This window comes from Athene cunicularia, assembly GCF_003259725.1.
Source record: "Athene cunicularia isolate RWA chromosome 1 unlocalized genomic scaffold, athCun1 chr1_part1, whole genome shotgun sequence".
NCBI classification, from domain to species: domain Eukaryota; kingdom Metazoa; phylum Chordata; class Aves; order Strigiformes; family Strigidae; genus Athene; species Athene cunicularia.
In genome coordinates this window covers 2795244-2810933 of record NW_020799091.1, presented here as the reverse complement: position 1 = coordinate 2810933, position 15690 = coordinate 2795244, and positions in this window count along the sequence as shown.

Sequence of the window (15690 nt, the reverse complement as noted above, 5' to 3'; positions counted from 1 at the left end):
TAAGTGTGTGAATACATCAATATTATAAGCTGGCTCCTGACATGAAGCTGTATCAGCTAGTCAGAGGTAGCACTTTTGGTCTGCTCTGCGGTTCTGAGTGTTCATATTTTCACATCCTTTCCTTGTATGAGTAAGAAATTTAACTGCTATTCTGAATCAGTCAAGTAGTTACCACCTGAATGCAGGCTAAACTTACGGTGTGTATGTGAAATATAAGTAGATCATTGCTTTCCTGCTGCACCTAGGGACTGAACCAAAACATTTGTGTCAAAGCCATTAACCCACCACCTGTTAGTAAAATGAAGTGTTTTTAACTTAGCAACAAACTACTGGAGAATAGAGGCATATCTAGTAAACTTCAGAACGTGGTGTTTTACTTCTGTGCTTGTTTCATTTTTGAGTATGATGAAAGTTCTACACTTCTAATGTTTCTAGCTATCAAAGTACCTGATTTGTTCAAGGTAGACTCCAGTGGCTTGGAGCTAAAGTTCTCAAACAGCATAACAGGGTTAAATTCTGAGAAAGTAAGTGGCAGGGGTCATCATTCTTGAACCGGCTTCATGGCCAACAAGCCTCTAATGGAGAATAAATTCCTCTTGTCTACACTTCAGTCACTTCAGATTAATATGACTTTAAGGTCAGCATGCCTTATCCACATGTGCTTTTCAGTTACTTATTGAAGTGACTTTACCTTGGAATTAATTATCTCATAATAGAGTATGGATGCATATCCTTCTTTCTAACTATTCCTATTTCAGTAGTTTTTCCATGGTGAGACTTCCTATCTTTATGTGTGTTGAGCTGGCATGTCAACTCACCTGAATATGCTCTGATATTTAGGCTGGCAATGCCAGTTTTAATTAGACTCCACATTATCCTGCGTAGAAGGCAGGAAAACACTGAACTTCTGGGGAGACAAGCAGTTAAGTCTCTTTTCAGTAGCACTGCCCACCTGAAAAGGATGACAGAATGCCATGTGGCATGGAAAAAAGGAGCTTAGGATGCTGCTCTCCAGGCACAGATGAGGCGTGGCAGGACATCCCACGCCTTCTGCCAAAGCCTAGCCCTCCCAAGGGTTATGCAGGTTCTGTTGGACCATGTGTCTCCATCGAGGAAGGGCAGTAAGCCTTTGGTTGGTGGCTTTGTTGAATTCCAGCCTGATTTGGATGGTACAGAACTGGAGGAAAAACTCCTGATACTACTTCCAAGTCACAGTCTTAAGGCTTATTTCAGGATAAGTGTGTAAGATTCTGGCTAGTGCAAGATGATGTTTGCTGAAAGAAGCTGTATTGTAGTATATCAGTATCAGAGAACTTTACAGACGTCAGTTGTGTGTGACACCATCATCACCTGTAAACTGGAAGTTATGTTTTGTCCAGCAATCCATCAGCACTCTACCCTGTCTTTGGCACTGACCAGCTTCAGAGGTCTGCAGAAGCTGTAAGAATTTCACAAAATACACTCCCAGCATCCATGTTTGTAGCTCAGGGCTTTCCTGAGTTTTCTACACCTACCATGAATGCCACTTTTTTTCTGGTGTTTGGGATTAGTTCAAGGTAGTATTGTGTAGTATAGGAAGACTTAGCAGATACATGTGTGCAATTATTAGTGCCCACTGCCTGGTACACACGCTCTGAGCCCCTCCCGAACCAGACATTTAGATTAGCTCGTGTATGGCCTATGCTAAACTGAGAAGCTCGTGGAAACATTGTTGATAGGAAGATTAAAACAGAGTAACTCTTTGTGGAGTTTCTGTGCTCCTCAGTAGCTGATAGACTGCATCCCTCAGGCAGAAACCTGGTAGATTTGGGGGTAAAGAGAACCTCCTTAGTGACTTGGTGGTATTATGCTACTGGAGGCAGAATGACCTTTGTGTGGTGTGAAGGAGAGGACAGGAGCTACTGAAGGACTTGAACTGGCAAGAAGGGGCAAATTATGGGAAGATGATGAATAAATACTCTGCTGAAGAATATCGTGGCTCACTGCTGCCTCAAAGCCAGTTGTTTTGCAGTTCTTTGCAAGTCTCCATTTTAACACCAAGATCTTTCTCTGGGCCACACAACACTTCTTTAGCGGTACAGTTGGGTTCCCCCAGGTTTACAGCAGTTGGAATTAATGGAGATATTCAGGACTTCATGTATATCTGCCATAGTTGGGACGAGTGTCCTCTGGTATCCTCACAGGACAACCTCTTCTGTGCTCCTCAGGGAGGAAATGCAGGTGTACAGCTGGTGAGAGAGCTGAGGTTGCGTTCCAGGAGTATCTCCTGATGCAAACAGCCTGCCCTGGGACCGCAGCGTGCGTGGCAGGGATGGCCCATCCCGTGGCAGGGAAGCTGCCAGGCTGCCTCTCCGGGCTGCAGTGGTGCACTGCAGGCTCTCTTCGTCATCCCCTCTTGGGCACCAGTGCTGGGGCATAATAACACATCAGCAGTGGGCTGTGGGGTTCAATCAAATCATCTGCTTCCAAATGTTAAAATAATTGTGAAATAATAAAACTCATACAAAGGTGTGTATATTTTTTTGTTGTTTACTCCAGCCTGTCAGTAAGAGCATAGTTTATTCCGACTGTGGAATAGCAAGGTCTTTGTCTGTTCATAACACTAAGATGGTCTTTTCACCCTATTTCATTACCTTTTCTCCTCTCCCTGCTTCTCCCCAAATCAATGAACTCTCCTTTGCTTCCGTTGTTCTACAAACCTCGACAAACATTTTCGCATTAACAAGTATTTCCTAGTAGCCTCTAGCATTTGTCAGTCTCTCATATATGCAGTTTGCCATCAGCCTGATACAGTTATTTCTCTTCCCCAAGAGCCAAACAAAGCTCTTAAAGCTCGAGCAGCAGAGAATTTCTCAGAACTGCAGTAGAAATTGTGACCCTGCTGATGTCTGTAATGGTCTGGGGAAAACAAACAATTTCTCAAAAGTGAGGAAAGGCCTATTTCTAAAGATTCCTGTGTTTCAGCAGCTGTGCTTTAGTATTCGATTTCTTTCCATTATGATCATTTAGATCTTGTAGTACCTTAGAGAAAAGCACTGCTTACCCTTGAACCTGCAGGCTTGATTGATATTGAAGAATGCATAACAAGCAAGTCCTACCTCACCAGTCACAGCCTTGAAAAATCCCTTCTTCCAAGAAAATGGTGGTTATTAGCCTGAAGCTCTGCAGCTTTTTTGGTTGTCTTAGGCTATATAATTTTTCTATCTTAACGGTCAGTTCTGGTTGACAAAGTCCTGAACGAGTAGTATGCTGAATTTGGTTGTTTAAGTTTGTGTGTGAGTAATCACTTGATTTCCTACTCCACTCAGTGTCCCTCTGGTATTGCCCTGGCTGTTTTCCAACTCATCTACAGCTATCTAGTAGCACAAGTGCCAGGGCACGTTCATTGCCTTTTAGTATTAATGACTATCAGGATTATAACGGTTTCCTCCTGAGAAAAAACTGCAGTGGTTCACAAAAGCCATATTAATTAGCGGATGATAAAAGTGTGGAAATTTTAGTTTGATCCCAGAGTCTTTGGTGTGGTGTTCTTGTAGTTATCAACAATACGTTGCAAGAAAGTGGCCAAGGTGGAGACCTGCATGGCAGGATGCAACAACACAAAAAAACACCCAAAACCATGCCTGGAGGTGGTAGGTGAAAGGGAAATGGCTTAAGTTGGCCTAAAGTGGCCATCTGAGTGCCCTGCTTTGCAAAAGATGTTTCCAGTGAGTGGCAAAACTATCCCGTGAAATGTATATGGAAGCTTAGACAGGTTCTGTAGCAGACAGCATTAGCTGGCCTCCTAAATAACACATTAGCAATCTGTATGAAGGTTAGCAGCAGGTAAGAAAAATTGATATGATAACAAGGGAGCTTCTGGAAGACCTTATCTTTATAAGAAGGGAGACCAGAAGGACCAGTTGTAAGTCAAGGAATAAAAACTTTGACTATGTCTTAGGTGCAGCGTGCTTGCAAAGCTAGTAGAGGTCTCTGTATGCGTGTTTGTCTGATAACGGGAGCAGAATGGGGAAGATAAGCATAAGGGCTAAATATCCCAAGTTTTTATGCCAAGTTGAAATTGTCTGAAAGGTGCAAATCTAACCCTGATGAAATCTGGGAGGAGAATGTACTTGTAGCTGGCAGTAGAAAGAAGGAAGCTAAAAAGTCTAAATAGGATTTGGAAAGCGTATGGACAGAGAAGTGTCTTACATAAAAAGAAAAATAAATCTAGAAAACATGGGTGTCTAAAATCATCAGCTACAGAACAATGATTAAAATAAGTACATTGCTGAGAACTTCTTTGCATAAGGTGTCATTATTAGGCTAATTTGTGATATCTTTCTCTAGTTATCCTGCCTTTCTGGCAATAAAGATGAAATATGATAAAAGTGACGTGTTAGGAAATGATGTACTGGAACACACTAATAATATGAAAGCATGCCGAGTTGCTAGGCTTAGATACTCATTCAGGTTTCTGAAAAAGTTATAAATACAGCTGGTAAAAATATACAAACTCATAGTAGAGTACAGAAGTGGAAAACAGAGTGACTAGCACATTTTTTTTAAAGAGTCTCACAAAGATTAAGGGAATCAAAAGCAAGGAGCTTTTACATCTGTTGTTGCTAAACTTCACAAAATTGTATTTTCATAGTTCTGATAGTTGTATTAGTTATTCTCCAAAGAGAAATATCCTGCTGTTTGTTTTGGGTTTGTTTTTTTTTGTTTTGTTTTTGTTTTTTTGTTGTTGTTTTTGTAAAGCATGGGTAGTTCTTCTGAAGCATGGGTAGATGGAATATGCTTGACAGATACTTACATACAGATGCAAAGTGTTTCAAGGAGGTCACTGATTAAGGTAGCTGACTTCTGTTCCACAGCAACCTTACCTGATATGACCAGAATAGTAACTCTCATGCCCTGCCCTTTCTTTGACATTATTCCTTGTGGCAGGAGGAATCAGGTGAGCCATGGAGTATGTTTTTAGCCATTGAAGTCTTCAGCCCATGTTAATGCAAACTGATGTTGCCAGTGGCCTGTGTTCATGCTGTCAATTTTAAGTTAGGATTAGCTGAGGAGTTGATTTGTTTTCTGTTTATCCCTGATAACCCTCCCTGGCAGAGGGTTAGAGGGACATTGAGGAATGGATCACTCAACCATTCCAGCTAAGTCAACCACTGAACCTGAGTCAGCATCAGTTGAGAGGGAAAGCATCATCAGAAACCTTCAACTGATGAACCAACAGGAAGTTGGTCAGGCAGAGATGCATTTTGGAGTCACTGTGGTATAAATAAAGCAGAATTTCTAAAGTTATTCTTTTCTTTTCTATGGCATGGGTAATAAATCTTACTTGCCAAGAAAAGAAGATGATGATGAGTAGTTTTAAAAAAGATCAAAGTGAAAGATGGCTAGTTCAGCCTAAGGGTAAACACTGCTGTGGATAAAATAGTATTGCAAATGGGCAACAAAACTGCAAATGAAACAGAGTTATAAGTATGCAGTAGAAGGGAAAATGTTTATGATGCATACATCCCAGAATATTTAAAATTAGCTGTTAGCTTTACAAAATATTCTAGGTAGTATCATAATACATCAGAGGAAAGCATCCCTATTAACATGGAGCTGAAGTTTAAAAATGGACAAAATATCAGATATCGTGAAGAATGGGCTGAGAATCATATGTAAAACTTGGAGAATATTTTGAGTATGTGAGTGTACCTCTAGTTCTGTCAGTGGCCTTCATCTTGGCAGTTGGACTAGATGATCATCAAGGTCCTTTCCAACCTAGCTCATTCTGTGATTCTGTGATTTTAGTGCTTAGTTGTGGCAGCTCCATCTGAAAGACAGTGCAGACAGATCAGTAGACTAAGGAGAACTGTATGAAAGTTTCGGGGGGGGGGGGCTTCAGAGGAGATTTTTAAAAGTATACAAAGCAAAGGTCCTAGAGATTTGCATTCCTTTTATATTGTAAAACCAGAAAAATGGTGTATTGAATGAAATTTAAAAGTAGTTCAGATTTAAATGCTTTTCATGTGTTCTGTAAATACAATTGATTGTTGCAAATTATAACTGAGGGTAGAACTCAAAAAGTTTTAGACACTAATGAATATTGAGTTGTAGTGAAAATATTTAAAAATAAAACTAAGAACATGAAGTTTCTTGCTTCTAAGTTAAGCCGGGTTCTAACCAAAAAGGGGATTTAAAGATAACCCAAGGGTGGGTAATTTCATACGTGTGCTGTAGGTTTTCATTGCCCATGATCTGAAGCAGCAGATGGTGGTCACTGTCAAATGGATGAATCGCACCATGGCTCATGATTTTATTTATTTTTTTTTTTTTTTCCCAAATGCTGTGCACAAACACATTTTGTGCTGCCAAGATTTGTTCTCCTTTCTTTCTACCTGTGCCATACAGGAAGGGAAGGATCTTCTGATATCACAAGTTGTCTATTTTTCAGATACTGTTGGATTTTTGGGAAGGCTGTTCAGTGGGAAGATACAGATGCGCATTAAATTGTGGCACTTCCCTTCTGCCTGCAATGCAAGCTGCCAGGCTCTTCCCCAACCTTGATAGCATCTGCATGTGGTTGTTTAGGTTGGAGGGTTTCTATCTCAAACGTGAGTTTTCAGTGATGGCAGTATGCAAACGGTAGCTAGAAACTCAGCGTCCCTTCAGGCTGTTACCCTCATCTTTCTTTCTAGCTCAGATTAAAAATTGCGTAAAAGGTGGCTGGCGGCAACTGAACCTGAGTTACAGAGAGGTAACGGCGCTGCCGGTCTGGCAAACTGGTCTGTGGCTTTGAGTCTGCCTAGACAGACAGTAGATACCGTTGACCCCAAAGCTAACAGTCTTGGCTACCCCTGTAAAGCTGCAACAGCCCCAAAGTTATAACCGTTTCTTGCAATTAAAAGAATTATGTTAACGGGGGTGGATATTTTAATAGCGTTAGCAGGTCAAAACATGAGTTTGCTCATAGAAGTTTATGCTTAAAAGTCGGGTGTTTCAAGGAATTAAACTTCTGTGAATCCAAATTTTGTATGAGATTCAGGTATCGGCTCACAGGAGGACATAAGTGGTTTGCATTTTCTTTAAATAAGTCTTTACTTTAGAGCTAAGCTTAAGAAAGTTGGTCAAAAACTCCATGGTGTTTTTATATACAACTAGCACTTTGTCAAGCAACTGTCTTGGACAGTTTTGCTTCTTAAATTTCTATTCTCACTTGCTTCCTGGGTTTCTTAAGAAATAATGGAGAAACTACTAGCTGTGAAACCATTTAAAAGAAGTCTCAAAATTTGTGCTAATTGGATTACACTTGTACAATTTTTCGTTTGTGATCATGAATTCATCTGTAGAATGACTTTCATCCAGCTGTGTGACTGCCGCCTTTCATGGAAATCTTTGTCAGCTGCTAGAAATGTTGCTTTATTGCAACTGCTTTGCCCCAAGTGTCTGAAATGTGGCATGTCTCTTTCTGGATAGCTGGTATTTTTAAAAAATATTTCTAATTTTCACTTGCGTTGCTGATAAATTAATGAACTGATGCTACCTTAGAGCAGAACAAACCTGCCGTTAACTATTTCCAGCTGATGAGGAAGTGAGTTCTGCGTTGCAGAATGATTTATGTTGGCTTCATCTTCAAAGTTTCTATATGCTGATCCTTAAAGAAAACTTGTGCTCACATAATGCTGCTGTTTATAAAATGCTGAATGCTTACTGAGTAGTACTCAATTTTTCTACACAAGTTAGTCACTGCTTTATGTTTTGCAAAATAGAAAATATACATATTTGTAGCATAGTTACATTCTTGTACTTCTTGAGGTTCCAGCAAACTAAAAATATGGTTTTTATGGGGAGACCTAAGTTTGCAAGGTTAGGTTTTCAAGAAAAGGTGTCTGATATTTGACAGTTACAGAGAAACTGCCAAGAAATATTCACCTGTTGATATCCTTCAGTAAAGTAGTTGTGTAAATGAAAGATGAAGTTGTGAATCCCAGAGTATAAACGAGACTTACTTGAAGTGCAGGTTGTGTCACCAGTGACTAGAGAAAAAACACACTATTTTTAAAGTTGAACCAAAAAATGGCAGAAATATCTTTGTAGTAGATCCCATCTGATCTATGAAAAAGGATAAATCTCTCTGTTCTGTTTTGCTTTTTTTTTTTCCTCCCACTGAAGCCCGAGGAATGATAACCTCTAACCTTGGTAATGAAACTTGTTTTACAGAAGTTATTTTTATTCAACCTGCCCTGATTTTTTAATACTGTCTTTTTACTCAAGTGAGAGATGTGGGAGAAAGTGACTTTATAGCATATTCAACATCTTCATTCTGTTAGTGTGGAAGAAAACTTTCAGACAGTACCTGAGAAATTTAGCAAAATTGACACCCAAGTGGTGTTTCTAGTAACTAAGCAAAGTAAGGAATTCAGCATTTAAATTTGTTTTCATATAGTGAAGTAAAAAAGGAGTTGCATTCAGCTTGTCCTCCAACAGAAGGTGTTAAAAGAAGCTGGTTCCATTTGTTACATGAATAAAGCTAAATGAAACTGAAGCCTTGACCACTGATGTACAGAACTCTGTGTTTGTATCTTTAATCTTGATTTTCACTTATTTCACCGCACTGAGGATACTTTAGTTTAGTATAACAGGATATGTGCTTTTTCCACTTGAAGTTAAATGCTGCCATATTTACAGAAGGTCAGAACTGCAGTGGTAATTCTGTGTCTAACAGGGAGCACAAGAGCTTAAGCAACAGTTTAAGAATGAGATGTACCCCGCAGTAACTGGTAATAAATACTGCTCTATCCCCGAGACCTTGCCTACCTTGGTTTTCACTGGAAAAACTTGCCAGACACTCTACAACAGAATTAATCTCACCAAATGTATTTAGCAGAGCTCAATGTTTAGGATGAGCTGACTCTTCTAAAAAAGTGTCTGTCTTTCTGTGGGCCATAAATGGATTATATGGAGCTAACTCAAGTGTAAATATATACAGTTGCTTAGATGAATCCTACTGCTATGCTGCTGCCCTTTCCTAGTTTTTAATGGCAAAATACCTTAAAAAATCTGGGAGCTAGGAGTAGGGACTAAAACACAGGAACTAGACTCATGCTCCTTTTCTTCTCCTTTCTTTGGGGCCTTGAATCTTGCATTTTTTTTCTAGCTGCTTGCTTTCTGGCTGGGCCACCCTCCAAGGAGTGGGAGTTGTAATTTTGAACCTTCTGAGAGTGAACAAAGGCATTGAATTCCATTCTGCCATTTCTTGAATGGCCATGTAACTACTTAGTGTTAGATCAAAAGGTAAGTGTTGCCATCTCAGCTTACATCCTTCCCAGTAAACCTGAACTTCTGTTACTGTCATGGCCATCAGATGCCTTAGTCCAGGCTGACATCTGGATGTAAATTTGCATTTTGCTACTGATCTTTCTGCATACATGTCTCTTGAGCATTTCCTACCGTGGAGTTGAAGAACCCCATCTGATCAACCCACTTTTTTTTTTTACAAGGGCTCGTAACTCTGCTTGTGCTTTGTGTAAGACACCTTGATGCCTGACCCAGGCGAAACAGGGCACCTTTACATCTTGCATCTCAGTAGTGTTGGGTAAGTGTGTTCTGCTCCAGAGGCTGGCTCCCAGTGCCATCCCCTGCAGTTCTTCCTTGCCTGGGTCATCTTCCAGTGGGGGAAAAAAAAAAGCAAACCCAAGCTACTAAAAATCTCTCTGAAGAGGATTTAACCCAGTGTATCAGGAAGCCATGGGAGTGCATACATACACTGAGGAGCTGTGAAACATTCCAGAGTCCACTACTAAAGTGTCATTTTTGTGGTTACTTTACACCTTCGTCACACCTACTCTTTATTTGAGAACTATAAAGACACAGGAGGATTTTCTACCCATAGTCTAAAGTCTTGGTTATATCGGAGATGTCTCAGCAGGCAGGAGAATCCCAGAGTCATTTTAGAAGATCTTATTTCCCAATTTTTACTAGCCAGAATGAAAGATACTTGTGTTGCTGTGTCTTTGCTTTTATAGGCTGTGTTCCCAGCAGTTTCAGAGTCAAGTGCTTGCATAGGCATGAATTAAGGATCAGCAAGTCAAATGCTCTTGATTTTAGATAGGTGAAACGGTATGGTCACTGCAAATGATTTAACTGTGAACAATGGCAATTTGTTACGATTTCAGATGTTTTCAGTGCCTGTCTTCCAGTGTCTGCTTGTTTCTACATAGTTGCCACAGCCTGATTTTTCTCACTGGCTGTTCACATGTTCAGAGTTTGTGGATTTGAGCCCATTTTTTATTCAGTACAATTTTTGAGGCAGTAAACTGGGCTTTTACTTGCTGTCTTTCCTTTCCTGGGCTATTTCCAGTTTCTAAAATAAATCATGTGCTATTTTTTCCTGCATTATTTTCAAAGTAATTTTCCTTTTTTTTTTTCCTTTTCTACCTCCATTTCTTTTTGACTGCACAGTACAGTATGCTTTTCTTCTGAAATGTTATGCTTTATTCTGACATCAGTCTTGCTTTTGTTAACCTTTCTGCTGTTGCTTAATATATTAGCTTAAAAAAACCCTACATTGCTAGGAACTTAATAGCCAGAAAATGAAACAGAGAGGACTTGTCATTTAGGTGAAAAATTAAACCATCTTATAACTGCTAAAGGGTACCTTATAACTGATTCGTTTTATAACTGCTGAAAACCAGCTGAATTTCTCTGTGGGAGTTTTGCTTAGATTGCTGTGGTCTTTAGCTTTAAGAGTTATGCAGATGACAATGCATATGGGTTTTTTTTTAATCTCAGTTTCAGGTATAGTGAGAAGGTGACTGATAGTAGTGTGGGCATTAGAGAGCACAAGCATAATGACAATGATTTGTGGGCAGTGGAAGAGGGTAGAATAAAAAAATGGGAGGGAAGGGTGCTCAGTAACAATTTTGACAGTTGATAAATTCTAAATATTGGAAAATAATCTCATAGCTAAAATTAGAGCTGAATTTTAAGGTCAACTCCCATTTGCAGTGAGGAGCAATGCAGCGAAGTCAGTATGCAACTCTTGACAGGTCTGTTAGGCTGGTGACAGAATTGACTAGAACTGGAGGTGGAAAAGGTGGGTTTGGTCCCAGTTCAAAGCAGTATCCACGTTGGTCACAATTCAGCCGCAGGCAGCAGTGAGAGGGGTGGTGTGCTGGGATCCTCGCATGGGAATGGTGGGAGGGCATTTATCAACAAGATGAAGATCTGAACTTGGCTGAATAATGTTAGAGTGGCATCTGCCCCCTGTCCAGCCAAGGAGAGAATCTTCTAGTAGGTATTTGTACAGATAAGATATATAAAGGTACTCAGATATTTGTAGGAAAATGATCTAGCTGCTGAGCATCCAGATTTCAAAGTACTTTCCTAGGATAACAATGTCATTTAAATGTGAGTGTGGTTTGTTTGTTTTTAATGCCTGCCAAAATCTTTCTAGGAACAGGATGTAAAACTGCTACTTGGTGAGTTGTTCTTTCTGTTTTGATCTTCGGTTTAATTACAGCATGTTTGATTGCTCTTTTCATTCACTCAGGAGGCAGAGCGGTTACTTTTTTTTTTTTTTTTTCCCCCTTTCCTGAGTGTCTTTTTTTTTACGGGCATACAACTTGGTAGGATGATAATACTCATCAAGTGACTCAGCTAGAAAATGAGATCTTTAGATTGTCCTTTGGAACAGGAGCTACTGTTTTTTCATGTTGGGAAACACTATAGAAGTCAAATGCTTCAAATTTTTCTTTATGCCAAGCTTGCTGCAGGAGCATGAGGCTCATTATTATCACAGTTATTTGTCAGAGGTTCACTGTAACTTCTTGTCTGGCTCATACTAGGAGTTTTGTCCTTCCATTTGTTTATTACACCAAGTTCATACCAAGGCCATCATTTTTATCTGTGGTCTGTAAACTTCTGAATAACACATCCCAACTATAGGGATTTCCAGTCTTCCTTATACTAGGAGTTAAGGAACAAGTTAGATAGTTCCAAGAGAAGAATATTTATGTTGGCACAAACCAGCACTGCTGCTGGAGATCCTATTTCCTTGCTTTTCCCAAGTGTTTTGCTAGCTGTTTAGTGAACCAGATGAGGAACTCTACCTTTGGTTGAAACTAATCTAGAAGACAAAGTGTTACTGCCTCAAACTGCTCATGGGACTTCAGACTTGCACAGAAAAATGGAGGAGGATATTAAAGACGTTAGAAATGCGGTCACTTGTCTGTTGGGTACTCTTGTGCCTTTCGCAAGGGCTGTGCCCAACTGGTTTTAAGCAAATTTATGTGTAAGGGCTTGTCTGTAAAGGGAATTAAGTGCATGGTTAGTGTGTGGTGGGCTAAGTGGTGTAAATTTGCTGTGTAGTTCATAGCTCTTCATCGTCAAAGGCCTGAGTGGATGCTCTTGCCTTTGCACTGCCTCTAGTTCAACTCCCTCCAGCACTGACAGCAGAGGGAGCTGAATGTGGTGGAAGCTATCTTGTATTTGCTTGCTGTTAAACTCTTTGCACAGGGTACCAGTAGCTACTGCACATCCATTTTGTACAGGTTACTGTGAGTTAGCTTCCCTTAGTAGAAGAGAAGGGCGGGTGAGGGATTATTAACGATCCCATCGATCTCAGCTGTCCACCTGCTTAGTGTGGGTTTATTTGACAGTGAAGTCATAGCATGCAGAGATAATTTTGGTCAAGAGAGAAAGATAAAAAAGAGCAAGCTGTTAACAGAAATATTTGCCCTGTATATCTAATGAGTCACTTTTCTTCTTCCACTTGCCAAAACAAGTTATTATGGAAGAAGGTTTTACTAGTATAACTGGGAAGACCTGTTTGTGTTCGTGAAGCATGAAAACTGCCAGCAGCTGCTGTGTCCCAAAATGTTCCCTTCCCCTAAATTGTCCCCACAGCACAAGGGGTTCAGTGTGCTTTTCCCTTAACTCTGGAGGAGGAGAGGAGGCTTTGCAATCCATATCAGTACCAGGGGTGCTGCATACACCGTGGTTATGATCTCCCCCTCTGTGTCCAGCCCTCCAGGTCTGCTCTCATACAAAAGTTTTTTATTTGTAATAATTTTCTGCATAACAAGGTCCTTCTATCCTCCTTCCAGACCCACGGCTTTGTCTGTCATCTACATTTTCTGTTTTCCTCCTTTCTTTCAGTTTTCTTTAGGTGAGCGTTCAGCTGTGAGAATATTCATTTTGGCAGGGAAAATAAGTAGAGGTGAAATGGGGTTATGGTTATATGGGAAGGTGTTAATGGGTACCCACAGCCAGGTCTTTAATCTGCGGTTGTGCGGGTGTTTGAAAGTTACAACTCTTCTAACCAGATGATGGGTTTTCCATGTGTTGCTACTTTTTCTCTTCAATTTCAGTTTTCTGGCTTTCCCAAATTTATTAGAAATGTGTGACTGATGTATGAGCCGTTCCCTGAAGTGCTGGAGTAGATAGAATAGTGTTCAAAGGCTATTACTGCATGAGGCCCAGACAAGAACCTGCCCTCCAGGAAAGTGCAGGACTTAACAAATTGGCTAAACTCCACCAGAAGCCTTATAATTGTATATACAGTGAGTCATTCCTTCTGACACGTGGCTTCTTCCTATGAAAAGTCTGTATTTTGAATATCTAACAGATGGCACCATGGTTTAATTATACTTGATTCTTTAAAACAGTTTTTCTTTTAAAGTAGTGCTGTACAAGTGGTTTTTTTTAGCTGTGTGCACAGCATCCTGGTGTTTTCTTCACCACTTAGGTATATTCTATGAAGGTTTTAGAGAGCTACTATATTACTTTACAGAGAGATCAAATTTTCATAGAAGTTTGAGAATATAATTCAGATTTAGGGTTTTTTTTCTACATTTTACATCACACTTTTTTGGCCAAAACCTTATGCAGAATGGCTATTAATGCAAGAAAGATGCTATATATTTTTCCTTCCCTTATGTGAAATTTAAAAAAATGCAAAACATTGTTAGGTTATTATGCGAGTTCCTGAAATGAGTGATGCGAGTCCCACTTGAATGCAGATGATATTTTACAAAGCAGATGATAATCTATTGTTGTTATTTAAAAAATAACACAACCCAGAAGCATCTCATGTTCATTATCTTTGGTATGTTGCAAGTAGGATTAGAAGAGTGTGGTAAAAATGATCCTTATTCATGTCTCACTTCAATGAACTCTTGTCAAGGATTCTCTCTATATTCTGAGCAAAGGTAATTTGAAATTATGGAGGCTCAGTGCATTTCGGAGACAACTGAAACGTTAGTCACATTTACTAGTGCGCTTCTGCTCCTTGCCACATTAAGTATTCTGGGAAAGGATGGATTTTCTACCACCCTTTAGCCTTCCTACCACCCCTCCCTGAGCTGGTATTTCTGGGCACGTCAGGTGTACACTGTTGCATGTGATCCATATATTATTTACAGTTACTTTGGTTTCAGTACAGAGTTTGTTTCTCAGTCCCCCCCCTATAGGCTTCTGCTCTTGCTGTAGTTTAGGCACCTGGGCTGCTCAGGCTGAACTTCACACACTCCCTAGTTTCTGCCTGCAAACTGGACATCAGTTTTTCTTCTCTGACACTCCCACCTCGTTCCTCAGAACAAGGAGGACAGTGTGTAATTCCTCTAAGTGCTTACTAGGGAACTGGCGAAAAGCCAGCCTAGAGATCTGGTCATTAATATTGTTATGATACGTGAAAAACATCTTGAAAGGGTAATAAATAAACAGAGAATGGGTTTGAAATGTTTTGTGAAGTTTGTGAAAATAACCACATCGATACATCATCAAGATCCTAGAAACTCAAGAGCTGAAATGCTGGAATCTGAGAAAAGTAGTGAGGTTTCTGTAGGTACTAACACAAATCACAGTAAGTGCTGACCGAGGGTGTGAAAAATTACTTTCCAATTTTGGAATTGTTAACGTTATCCATTTCTTCTAAGACTAACGCTCTTGCAGAGATTTTTGTGGTGACTGGGGATTTGATTATTAGAAACAAATCACCCATGCTTCTTTAAACTGGGATTCCATTCGGTGTGTACCCATTAAAATGAGATCTGATTAAAAACAAACAAACAAAAAAAAAAAAAAAGGAAAAAAAAAAAAAAAAGGTGCAGAACAAAAGCTTTGATCCAGCAAGATTTTGAATACTCTGGCTCAGTTCCATGTCACACAAACACAAGCTGAGGTTTAATTGTATGAGTTGACTTCGATAGAATTGCTCATGTGTATAAAGTGCTTTGTGCTTAATTTTGTTAGTGCCAAGTGCTTGGCACCTATCAGGGTTAAAACCTTTGATCTTGTTCCTTTTAAAATATGTGGCAGTTTAAAATTACGAAATGCATCAATTTTTAGGAAGACCAAGGAGGAGATGTGCTAGGTTTCCTCAGTATGTAATGGTAATGGAAATAATATAAATGGAGTAAAAGAGAAAAAGTCAGGGCTAGTTCAGAGTTGCTTATGATTTACCTACATTGAGAGGGAGATCTCTTTTTTTGGGTACCAGGCTGTACTTTGTGTATTTATTGATGGAGTTAGTGTATTAAATTTCTGGCTGCAAATGAGCAGTGATGATTTACTTCTGAAATGACACAAACATTTTCATCAAACTGATATTTTACCAACTCATAAGTTCTTATAGAGGCATTTGATTGAAAGACAAATACCAGTTAGGTGAATTCAAGTTAAATATTGAAAAGATTCACACAGATACTCAAA